The sequence below is a fragment of the Protopterus annectens genome, chromosome 11.part0 (genome assembly GCF_019279795.1).
Source record: "Protopterus annectens isolate FY-2018-M chromosome 11.part0, PAN1.0, whole genome shotgun sequence".
Classification (NCBI taxonomy): domain Eukaryota; kingdom Metazoa; phylum Chordata; order Ceratodontiformes; family Protopteridae; genus Protopterus; species Protopterus annectens.
In genome coordinates, this window is record NC_056745.1 from 789,181,381 (window position 1) to 789,193,849 (window position 12,469).

Below are 12,469 nucleotides of genomic sequence, written 5' to 3' on the forward strand. Positions count from 1 at the left end.
AACGTTGAATGAGTGAATAATTTAGTAATGTATATGGGATAATTTATATTACTATTACATCAATAGGTATATAGTATACTATTTTTTTAGATTATTTAATAGATGTGATTAATAAAAGATGATTATTAAACTTTTATATAATAACTGGAAGGTAGTTTTAAATGACAAAATATTTATTTACTTATTTATTTTACATTTGTTAACCGGGAGAGTCCAACAGGATACATGTCCATTTTCAGCGGAAGCTGGGGAGAAAAGCTCCACATGTACAAAAAGATGACAGTCAATATTCATGGTTACATTAAAATATGTAACATCTTAAAATTTCAATAGGAGGTTATATATATATATATATATATGCATGGTTACATTGAAGTTTAAGATCATTGTAGGTTTATAGTATTACATATGTACAGCAATCATAGCAACGCATCTCAGTGTATAGAATGGCATGATACTTAGATAGATGATATGAGTGACTACCCGGAGAAAAAAAGGTGGTTATTGAGAAAAAGGTGTTTAGTTAAGAGGAGAGTTCCTGGAAATTGGATGTATAAGGGTTGAAGACATGTTTGTATAAAAGCTAGGATAATAGGATACAAAAGAGGAGGTAAAGACAAGGGATTTAAATGGTTAGCATAGGGAATTAGAAACACAGCATTCTAAACTTGAGTATAGGAAGTTAGGTTAGATTTAGTGAATGTTGTTCTGAAGGTTATAGAGAAGTAGATATAATTAGGGTGGGTTTAGGTAGAAGTTTTATTCCAAATTGCATCATTTACCTTCAAGAGTTGCATGTAAGTCGAGTTAGCCTGGGTCTAGACATGGACATAGCCAATGCCTGTTTAGGTGACTCTTTAGGGATGTTTTAAATTGGGGTAAGGAGGCTATAGTGGTAAGATCTGAGGGGAGTGCGTTCCATTTCTTACCAGCTGAGTTGGAAAGAAGTGATTCTCCAGCTGAGTTGTTGGCTTTGGCAGATTGAACTTGCATTTTGTTAGATGAGCAGAGAGATGGTAGGTTGCAGTAGGGGGTGACAATATTTGCCAGAATGGGTGTACTGTTAGGTTGGTAGAGGATTTTATGAATAAATATGAGTTGCTTGTACTGGAGTTGATTGAGTAGCTCTAGCCAGTCCAATGTTTGAAGATTTAGACAGTGATGGTTCTGTAGGCTGTGGCAAATCTAACTATATTGTTGTAGTAGCTAGCTAATTTGTTTAGCTTAGCTTTCCGTAGGTTTAGGAAAATGGGGGAGGCATAGAGAAGGGTTGAGAGAAGGTGTGTTCTAGCTACGGCTGTTCTGCCCAGTGGGGTTAGGAATAGTTTAATCCTATATAAGGAGCCTAGTTTTTTGTTAACTGTTTTGATGGTTTTGTCGATATGAGTGTCAAATGTAAGGTTATTATCTATCATTACACCAAGTTTTGTAGATGGATCTGGAGAGATTATGGTGCCATTATTGGATGAGATTGTAATATTCGGTGATGTGGTTTTTCAGGTAGGGGAGAGAAGTAGAAGTTTGGTTTTGTTGGGATTCAATAGGAAATGGCGATTATTGAACCAGATCTCTACTTTGTTGAATGTGCTCTGGGATAGGGATTGCAGGTCTGAGGGGTGGTGGCAGAACAGATTAGGGTAGAGTCATCTGCATACTTAATACAGGTTGCTTCTGGGATGACTTTGGGTAGGTCATTGATGAATACGGAGAAAAGGAGGGGGCCTAATATGGACCCTTGGGGGACACCAAGGGTGATTGGTAGTAGAGGGGATAGATTGTCTTTCCATAATACTGATTGCTTGTTGTCTGCCCTGCAAGTAAGATTGGAACCACTTAATTACTAGGTTGTTAAGGTTGAATGATTTGAGTGTGTCTAGGAGTAGGTGGTGATTGACCATATCAAATGCTTTGGATAGGTCGAGAAAGAGGGCAGAGGAGAGTATGTTGTGATTACGGTTCTGATTTATTGTGTGAGAGAAGGAGAGAAGTGCTGTTGTGGTACCTTGGGAAGGACTGAATCTGTGCTGGGATGGGGCTAGGAGATTGTTCTGGTAAGGTGAGTTAGAATTTGTTTATGTATACATTTTTCCATTATTTTGGTTAAGGGAGATAGAATGGCTATAGGCCTATAGTTTGAGAGCTCTGTGGAGTTACCCCCTTTGTGAAGGGGTATAATGTGGGAGATTTTCCAGATGGAGGGGACATAGGATTCATGGAGAGTATGGTTGATTAAGATGGAGATAGCGTATGATAGTTCGTTTGCGGCCTTTTGTAGAAATTCAGCAGGGAGTAAGTCTGCTGCTAGTGTGGTGGGTTTGAGTTTCTTAAGTAGGGATTTAATATAGTCTGTGGGGATTGGATCAGATTTGAATGGGGTACATAATCAGGTGGGACTGAGGTGGTGTTTGTGGAGTTTGGAGGTAGGTTATTAGCTAGGGATTGCACTGTTTCTGTAAAGAAAGTATTGAAGGCCTCTGCTATACTTTTAGGGGGTAGATGTAATGTAGATGAAGGGGTGGGGGTAGTGGATTTACCTGGATGGAGCAGTTTATTGAGACCTGACCAGAATTTTTGTGGCTGGTTTTGGTGCTTTTTCTGTAAGCTGAAATAGTAGGTTTGTTTATCTAGCTTAGTGGATTTTTTAGCTTCATTTCTCAATTGTTTGTACCTAATATAATCTTGACTGTATTTGGTGGATTTCCAGGAGGTCCATGGTCTGTTCCTAGCGGTTAGCTTTTGTTTAGTACCTTTGGTTAGCCACGGAGCTATTTTGGTTTTGGTTCTGATCTTTCTTTTGGGAGCATGCCTGTCTGAGATGGCTAGGAAGTTAGTATTAAAGAGTGAGACTGCTTCGTCTAGGGGAAGTAGCTTTAGGTTGGACCAATTGCAAGATTTAAGTTCGGACTGGAAACTGGTGAGGTTAAAGTTTTTTGTGTTTCTAATGGTTTTAAGGGTGATTTGCTGAGGCATGTCCTTTCTCTTTCTTATTATATATGTTAGGAAGTGGTCGCTCATGTTCTCAGGTAGGGTGCCTGATGTATATAATTGAGGTTTGTTGTTTATAAGTATCCAATCTAGGGTGCTTTCTTTATTGTTGGGCTTATTGATTCTGGTGGGGGAGTTTATAATTTGGGAGAAGCCATTTAAGTTAATGTGGGTGGTTGGGGTTTTTGATGAACAGGTTTTCCAGTCGATACTGAAGTCTGCTAGAATAATAGTTTCTTGGGGATGTGTAGTGGATAGCCATTGGAGGGTACTTTCCAAGGTCATTATATTGTCATCTGGGGGCATGTAGATACATGCTATGTTGATAGCTTTGTGTTTGTTAAGCTGGACCTTTATTAAGAGTGTTTCTGAGGTGCTAGTTATTAGGCTTTGTGGGATGGTGATGGTGGACACCTTTAAAGTTGATTTGTACATAATGGCTACTCCATCACCTTTCTTACCTTACTTGTAGGTGGGGGGTATTATCTCATTGTCAGGGATGGTGGGTTTGAGCCAGGTTTTGGTAAGATATAATAGGTCAGGAGAGTGCATGTCCATAAGTGTATGTATATAGTGAATCTTATTATTCATGCTTCTAATGTTTATGTGACAGATTAGTAGTGAATTAGGGGCATTGTATGTGCTCTGTAGATTGGTGTCAGTAATATTTGTGGAGCTTGTGGTTTCTGGTAGGGTTGGGCCTGGGTTTGGGTGGATATCCCCATCTGCTATGAGGGTGGTTTAGACTTCCATACTAGTTTCTGGATTTTTAGTTGGAGCAGGTCCTAGTATCTTGTCCTAGTTTTTATGTAGGTGGCTCTAAGGGAATGAAGAGGTACTGGGGTAGTACAGTTGGAGTAAGGTAGGGTTGAAATGGTGTGGGATAATGGGGGTGGAAGCTAGCAGTGGTACAGGATGTGGGATATTGAGGGATAGGTAGGTAGTAGTATTCATAGGAGGTGAGGGGATAAATAGTGATAAGTGGTGGTATGATGTACAAGATCAGTCTAGGTTTTGGATATATGGTGGGATGTAGTGGAGACTTTGTGGGGTACATGCTGTAGGTATTTGGGAGTGTGGGTGGGAGGATGCAAGAGAGTGAAGTATGGTGGAGTTGTGGTTGGGGAGTGTGGGGGTTGGGTGTACAGTTAGAGTGTGTTTGGTTGGTTGGTTGTGATGTGTGGGGATGGGGTTTAGGAGGGGATGTGGTTTGGTAAGTATAAATGTAGGGGTACTGGGGCGGGTGGGAATTGGGAGCAGGGTAGGGGAGCAGAGTGAGCCTGCAGGGTGAACGGAGTGGGTAGAGCCAAGGAAGGTGAGTTACAGGACAGGTTGGGATGGAAGCAATCAGCTGTGTAGGTGGTTGGGCTAGTAGGCCACCATGCACAGAGGGAGAATAGACTAAGAGGACTGGAGGTGGAGAATCAGATAAAGTGGTGGGGGAGAGGGGTAGTGGATAAAGATGTATATTTGTATACATGTGTTATTATATTGTTTTCTAGAGACTACCTTATAAGTTAGGTATAGTAGTTGCTTATTTTAAAAAAACCTTGAGGCTGTACTTAGGACTACTGCTCTCGTTTTTCCGACAGTTTTTTTTTTTTTCTTTTCCTAGTAGTGGATAAAGAGTACAGTACAGTGGATGGGCAATTAGGAGCTGAAAAGAGGTGGATTCAGTCCGCCATCTAGTGGTCAAACCTTGTAACTACAGAAGGTTCCTTACATTGCCCATGGCTGGAGAGCCTATGAACTGTGGATGTATGGTGGCTCTGGAAAGGGTATAGAGAGCTAAGTAAATGGGAATAGAGAAAGGGAATGGTGGCTGCCGCAGAGTCAGAAATACAGTGAGTTATATCCACAGAGTCAGGTTGTGGGAAGAGCGTTTAGGTTTAGCACAACTCAAGAGTATACAGACATACTTTAGTTAGGTTTCCCTTGAAGCAGTAGTAATTATTCCTTCAGGGATAGGTTGTTCAGGACCTTGGCAGAATACAGTTGGTTTCTTCACCACTTCCAGCACAATTAAAGGTAGTGTGAACGTAGGGCAGGGCAGCTAGAGAGAATGTTAAGAGGAGAGGCAATGAGGATTAAGGACAGTAATAGATACCAGTTCCCCGGTATAGTCAAAACACACAAGCTCTTGCAGATAAGTAATATAGTTATCAATATAATTAAGAAGCTGTAACCATCCTATAAATGCTCAGGGCAGCATAAAAAAAACCCATAGCAATTTGCAGTATGAAGCAGGGATATGTAACCTTAAAACATTGGTAGAAATGACTATCAAACATTCTAAAACACTATTTATCACATAACAGACCTTTACAGTTATTCATTTCTAAACACTAGAGTGTAGCATTTCAAACAGTATGCATAAGAAGCAACTATTTATCACATAACAGACCTTTACAATTATTGATTTCTGAACACTAAAGTATAGCGTTTCAAACAGTATACATAACAAGCAAATGTGCAAATATAGACACTACCCTTTGGTTTAAAACCTTACTTATATGTCCAAAGCCGTGGTCGCTAGTGTATAACACAGCTAAGTTCTTGTTCAGTTAGATTCTATGTGTAACAGGGCTACCTTAATTTTTAGGTAGACTCCTTTACATTAGGACCTTCTGTTGCCCGGAAACATGGTGGATTCACCAGTAGGGACTGTCCAACCTCACTGCTATGGTGTAGTCGCAAAATACACTATAACTACTTGTTATACAGTAGCACTTGAGCAGCAAAGTATCTATTTGCCGGTTTGGGGACGCCACTAAAGGTATACAGTGATTAGTGGGTTTTAATGTAATGCCAGGCTCACACGTGTCTGAGCGGTTAAAACAGGGCTGGCATTTTATGTTTGCAGCCTGTATAAGGCCAGGATTCTGAATAAACAGTCAAGTAATGGACGTAATCCTTAGTTCCCTTGCTTGGATGCCTCTACAGACATCAGCAGAGTTATACAGCCTCTACAAGTCATAGGGACCATAAAGGTGTCTATCGATTGTCAGGAACCCACACTACCCTCTTCAGAAGGACAAATATAGGCAAAAACACACACTACCCTCTTTAGTAGGGCAACTATAGGGAGTAATGTAATAGGGTTAAGCCGTGAATGGACCAAGATAACAGTTTTTTAGCACTAGGCATCTATCATTAAGACACTACAGAGTGTTTGAGTGTTAAAGGGATCTACAGTATGGCGCCAGTCTCGCACGTGTCCAAGCTAGTACTATACGAGCACTATTGATACTATGGAGTTGTTGGTAGGCAGGGTAAGTTATTTACAACAAATTAATATCTGTTCTAAACGCTCAGTGTCTGGTTAATTCTGCTACAGACCGCAACTTAGTACTGCGGTGTTAGCGGTTAATAGCAGTGGATGGTTCCGTTGGCGGCCAAAAAACAGCTACCTCCAGGTAAAGAGAACAGAATGCAGGGAGGTATCCAGCAGTGTAGAGCTGTGCTGGATAAAGAAAACCTTAAGTCTGTCCTAGGTTTTGATGTCCCTATTAACTAGATTTTATCTTTTAATTATCATCAGTTAAAAACATATATACATTGTTTGCAGTCTAAGTTAATTAAATTAAATAGGCATGTAGGTATACCAGCGAGACATCACATTCTAGTAACACACTCTATAACAATAGTTACAGAACCTTTCATACATTGCCCGAAGGTAACAGGAATAATTAACTACACCCTTGTATTGCTGTAATACTAAATGGATCTGCACCGGAACAGCACTTTGCACTTGGTATAATTATACTTAATCCAAGGCTACACGTTGTAAAATATAGCAGCAACCACACATTGGTACTTACTAGTTGGAAGAGACTCAGAGCAGGAGCTCGCAGCAGCTGAGTGTGAGAGCAGGGATATAAACATGGCACCCTTAGGTTCAAGGGGTATTTGTTACCTCAGGGGTAGATACATTCCTGGGGGAGGAGTTAAAAGCAGGTGGAGTACTGGGATAATCCGGAGTTGAGGCTTTGTATCCTGAGGACGGGGGGTGTTGAATAGAGAGGGACAGCTCAGAAGTTAAGCTGTTGGGAGAAGAAGGTGTCAGAAGAGCTAAAGAGAAGGGAGTTGGGGAAGAGACAGTAATGTATTGTTAGACCGACGAGAGTGAGTAGGTGCCAGTAAGGGAAAGTAGTGTGGGAGAAATAGTATGCAGAGAGAGCCAAGGAAGGTGAGTTATAGGATAGGTTAAAATATATAACTAAATTAATAGTCCCTTATTATTTTAACTTATATTTACTATTATATTAATTATTTCTAAGTTAAGGTAGCTTTTGGCTGCTTTTTTGATGAATTTTTAGGTACTGGCAAGTAGAGAGATAGTATGATAGCTTGTCTATTCAATAAAAAAACTAGGAACTTTGGTACTAATGGCAGGTAGTGTTAGTGTTTTATTAGCAATATATAAAGTTATAATTGCAGACTTATTTTATTTTTTTATTTACCAGTTTTAGTAGTTTAGTATATAGAAAGGAAGAGTTCAAAAAAGTGGAATGGTAAGATAGTGGAGGAATGCATTAGTGTCTTATATACAATTAAATTAAAATGGTGGATGAACGCCTCATGTTATCTTCAAAATAAATCTTTTTAAATACAGAGTATGGATAGTTTTAATCCATTATCTCTTAATGTAAATTGATTAAATAATGGCAACAAAAAGAAATAGCTAATTAGATATTTAAAATTAAACAGAGGAGACATATTTTTACAGGATACTTACATGATAGATAAAGATGAATACTTAAATAACTTAGGTTACAAAATGCTATCATCTGCTTCTTTTAACACAAAGAGGACTGGAACTCCTTTCCATTGCAGAGATTCTGCTGTAATGCCTAAGGTCATGGAATCGATTAATGATCCCAAAGGCATGTATACATTTTTAATAATTAGATATAATGAAAAACTCTGTACACTAGCTAATGTTCACTGTATCATTGAAATAGATGCAAGAGCGGCTAAAGATTATTTAAACTTACTTGAAATTCATTGGCAGGTTAGTATAATTCTAACAGGGGAATGTAACTGCATATCTACTGTAGAAGATACAAATGAAGAGAAGAAAGCTAAAATTCTGGAATCAGCTAAAATACTAAACAGATGTTTTAGTATTAATAATTTAGTTGATAGTAAAAAGCAAAAGACAAGTCATTGTTCTTCACCATTATTCTTATGTGAATTGGACAACTAGAACTGATAGAATTTATGTTTTTACAGATTAATTATTAAAGTGAATTATTTTAAAACTATTCCTTGTCTTTTATCCTATCATAATGCACTAAATATTAATATATTAATGGATATAAGGAAATTTCAGATTATTTATAGAATCCTTGTGTATGTATATATATATATATATATATATATATATATATATATATATATATATATACATGATGAAATAAAAAATAATAAAATAAAACAAGTGGTATCTTAAGGAACACATTGAGATTTTTTAAAAATCTTTGAATGATAATGGTCAGGTTAGTAAAGTCATACTATGGGACTCCTTAAAATGCATATTAATGATAAAATGGGAAGATAGGCTAACAATAAAATAAAAGAGCGGGATAAAGAGTTAATAGAAATTCAAGATGAAACAAACAATGTGTGGTTTGAACAAGAAACAAATACATAGGATAATATTGAATTCCTTAAAAGTAATGATAAAATATCAAGCTGATTTAATGTGTAAAGTGGAGATAGCTTTATAAAAAAACAAAAAAATGTACAGTTATGAGATGACTTCAAAACATTTACAGTTTAGTTAATAGAAGTAAGAATTTAACAAAAACCACAAATCAATAATATCCAAAAACCTCACACTAATAAACTTACTTCAGACAAAGAGAAATGGTTAATATGTTTTACAAATTCCATGAGGATCATAATAAACTTAAAAATAATAATCGTGATGATTACAAAAATGAGAAATATTAAAAGAAAAATGTTACTCATAAACTTAATGACCAACAAATATTTTTGCTGAATAAACCTATTCCCATAATAAAAGCTAAAGAAGCTTTAAAAAAGGGACAAATGGTAAAGCTCCATGGCTAGATGGTATAAATATGGAATTATGTAGTCTGCTTTTGTTAAATATTTTGGAATTACTTAGTAACATCTTCTGGATAATTCAGAATGACAAAATAATTCCCCATCATGGAAATTTTCTGTAATCTCACCTATACTTAACAAGGAAAGAATAATAAGTTAGTTCTCTCATACAGACCTATTTCATTATTAAATGTAGACTATAAAATATTTACTTACATCTTCTCTACAAGATTAAGAGAAATACTAGATGAATTAAAAAAGATCAAATATGATTTATAGTCAATAGATTAATGTATGATAATATAAAAAGGGTAGTAACTATCTGAGATTTAACAAAAAGAAAGAACAAGAAATTGGCCCTAATTAGCTTAGATATTAAGACAGCTTTTAATTTTGTAGATTGGAACTACTTGTTTAAAATGTAGAAGGATTTCCAGAACAATTTATTGGAATATTAAGAATAACTACATAAAGACTCCAAAGCATATGTTAAAATTGGATCTTGCATTTCTCAAAGAATCACTTTAAACAAAGGTGTAAAACAAGGATGTCCCTTGCCTCCTCTACTATTTGCATTAGTTATTGAACCCTTAGCTCATAGCATAAGAAGCAATGAAAAAAGATGGATTCTTAATTAACCAAGATTGATCGAATATACAACCTTTTGCAAATTATCTTTTACTGACTAGAAATTGAAAAGTTTCAAAAAGTACTGTTGCTGAAATGTATTAATAATACAACTGAAACTATAGCGTTAAATCAATTCCTACACAGTGCATTTAAAGATAGATATAAATATAACTGGGAAGGAAAAGAACTAGAATATTTAGGAATAAAAATCTATCAAGATATGAGTAAGATTAGTAATAATTTTGAAAAAAATAATTGAAGAAGTGTTACTCTCATTAAAAAACAGATTTTTTTTTAATTTCAAAGATAGGTTGGTACTTATTAAAATTATTATATTACCAACGTTTATACACATGTTGCATTCAATAGCTTTAATATAGCTTTAATAGTTGACAAAAAGGGTCCCTATTAAAAGAATGAAAGATTAAAATGTCGAGCACTTTAAACAGCAAAAATGCGGGACATCGATGTGTGTTTTGTGAGATCGCAAAACAGTGAAGATTGAGAAATTTGCCCTTTTTTCACTGTAGTGTGATCTCAGAGTTGGTGTATATATAATTAGTGGGGTGTGTGGGGGGCACAGCCCACTACAATAAAGGTTTCGATGTTATGCATTTTTGATGTTTAGAGTGTTCATGTTTTTGAACTTCTGTTCATATAATATAGACCCTACAAAAATACTAACTGGAAAAAAAATGGTAACTTCATTCTTATGGTATTCTAAAAAGCCAATAATTGCTTATTGAAATCATATAATATTATAACAGTAGGGTCGTATTAGCTTCCAAGATCTAGAATCTTATTCTGTTGCTGCAAATTTTAATACTCTAGATAGACTCAAGTAACACTAGCCAATGGAAAACCATTCAGGAACAGATTTTACTAAGTCCATTCCATATCAGTTCCAGATTGTGTAAGGTGTGGAAAGTACAATAAATGTGTAGAATGGTAAAATAGTACTTTATAAATGCAGTGAATGAATGGTTGAAGGAAGGGTTTTCTCATGCAGAGTTATGTAGTGTGGTCTTAAAATTAGTGTAAGAAAGATGGGAACAATGAAATAAAAAAATGGAGATACATCACACTAAATAACAAAGATTACATTTTTTATCAGAATAATGCAATAGAAAATGTAGTGAAGGATGAGGGATAGTATGGAAGAAAATATATATGGTATAAAAGAGGAAGGATGTCAATAATTGTTACTGCTTGTGAGAGAGATTGTGGAAAATATTATAAGTATAAGGGAGGATGTGAAACTTATGGTAGGTGATATTAGAAAGACATTTGGTACAGTAGGATATGATGCTTTGTGGGATGTTATGATGGAATAGGCAAGAGAATTAGGAGAGTTTGTATGCCAGCATATCAAAATAATAGAGTAAATGTTTCATGGAATGGTTGGCTGAGTTTGGTATAAGACAAGGATTTCCCATGAGTGGAATATTATTTGCACTGGTAGTGAATGTCATAATGAGTAAAACAGATTATAAAATAAAAAAAAAATGAAGATGCTAGATATGTGATGCAAAAGAAGGTGGTGATGTTAATAGTTTTGATATGCACAGAGGGTATAGCTGTGGGTGCTAAAAGGAAAATATTGATGAGGGAAGTGTTGGTTTGCCTAAATGGATGTTTAATGTAAATGTCAAAGACCTTGAATAAAGATAAAGGTAAGGGTCTGAGTGTTGAAAATTGGGTGTGTATGCAGTTTTTAGTGAATGATATACCTTTGCTAGGGATGCATGTTGAGGAAAATATGTAGTTATGACATAATGGGAGGGTTTGATCAAAAAATGAAAGTAATATGTCTGCTGTGGAGGTAGTACAACTTAACATTCAAGAAAAAGTTTATCAGGAGAATTCTGTATTAATTGTAAAAATGGCATATATGTCAACCACATATATGATGCCACAAAAATTTGAAATGGAAATTGTGCAACTGGTCTTTCCTTTCATATGGGGTTTAATATTAATCACAGTGAAAAGAGGTGTGCTGTATATAAGTGAAGCTGAAAGTGGATTGGGATTACTCAATACAGTTGCTAATTCTGCTTCTTTAAACATTTATACAGTGTTAATGTGGATAAAGGAAGAGAATGAGAAATTAATAGTGAAAATGTTTAAATATAAGTACAAGATGTGGGAGATGATGAGAATAAGAAAAAGAGTATGTAAATGAAGAAATTAAAAATCATCAAGAAAAAAACTTACATAGAAAATAAGAAAATGATACTATGTAGAAAGATAGAAGGGTGAGATATAATAATGAAAAGAAACATTATTATCATGTAAATCCATGGGAATATTTACTAGAAGAAGTGATTAACTCCATTAAAGTCAGGAAAAATTGGTGTTCCAAAATAGTAGAGGTTTAGGGATTCCTATGGAGACTGGTAATAAATAAGTTACCAGTAAAGGGAAATATGCCATACAAAAATAAAGTTGAAAGAGTGTGTATACTTTGTGGGGAGACACAACAGAGCATGTGCTCTTTTAAGGTAAAATAGAAGTAAAACTCTGAAAAAGGTGTGGTGAAAATTTCTTTTAGAATGTTAATGACATAAACAGTATGAAAATGAATATGATTATGTATGGATATTGTAAGAACAAGAAAAATGAAAATGTGAGAAGGGTAGATAAATTATTTTATGGAATATGGGTTGTTTGAAATGAAAGATTGAATGAAAGTTTGTTAATGGGAAATGGATTTTTGTAGATATACTGTGAAAAATAGATTATGGTTGCAAAAGAAGGAGTGGGAGTGACTTAAGGAAAA

At 35.6% G+C, this 12,469-nt stretch overlaps 1 protein-coding gene across 5 annotated transcripts in view; it reads left to right on the top strand.

Moving 5' to 3' along the window:
* Window positions 1-12,469, top strand: part of CHRM2 (cholinergic receptor muscarinic 2) — a 2,909,771-nt gene that overhangs the window by 1,218,412 nt on the left and 1,678,890 nt on the right. The window lies entirely within an intron of this gene.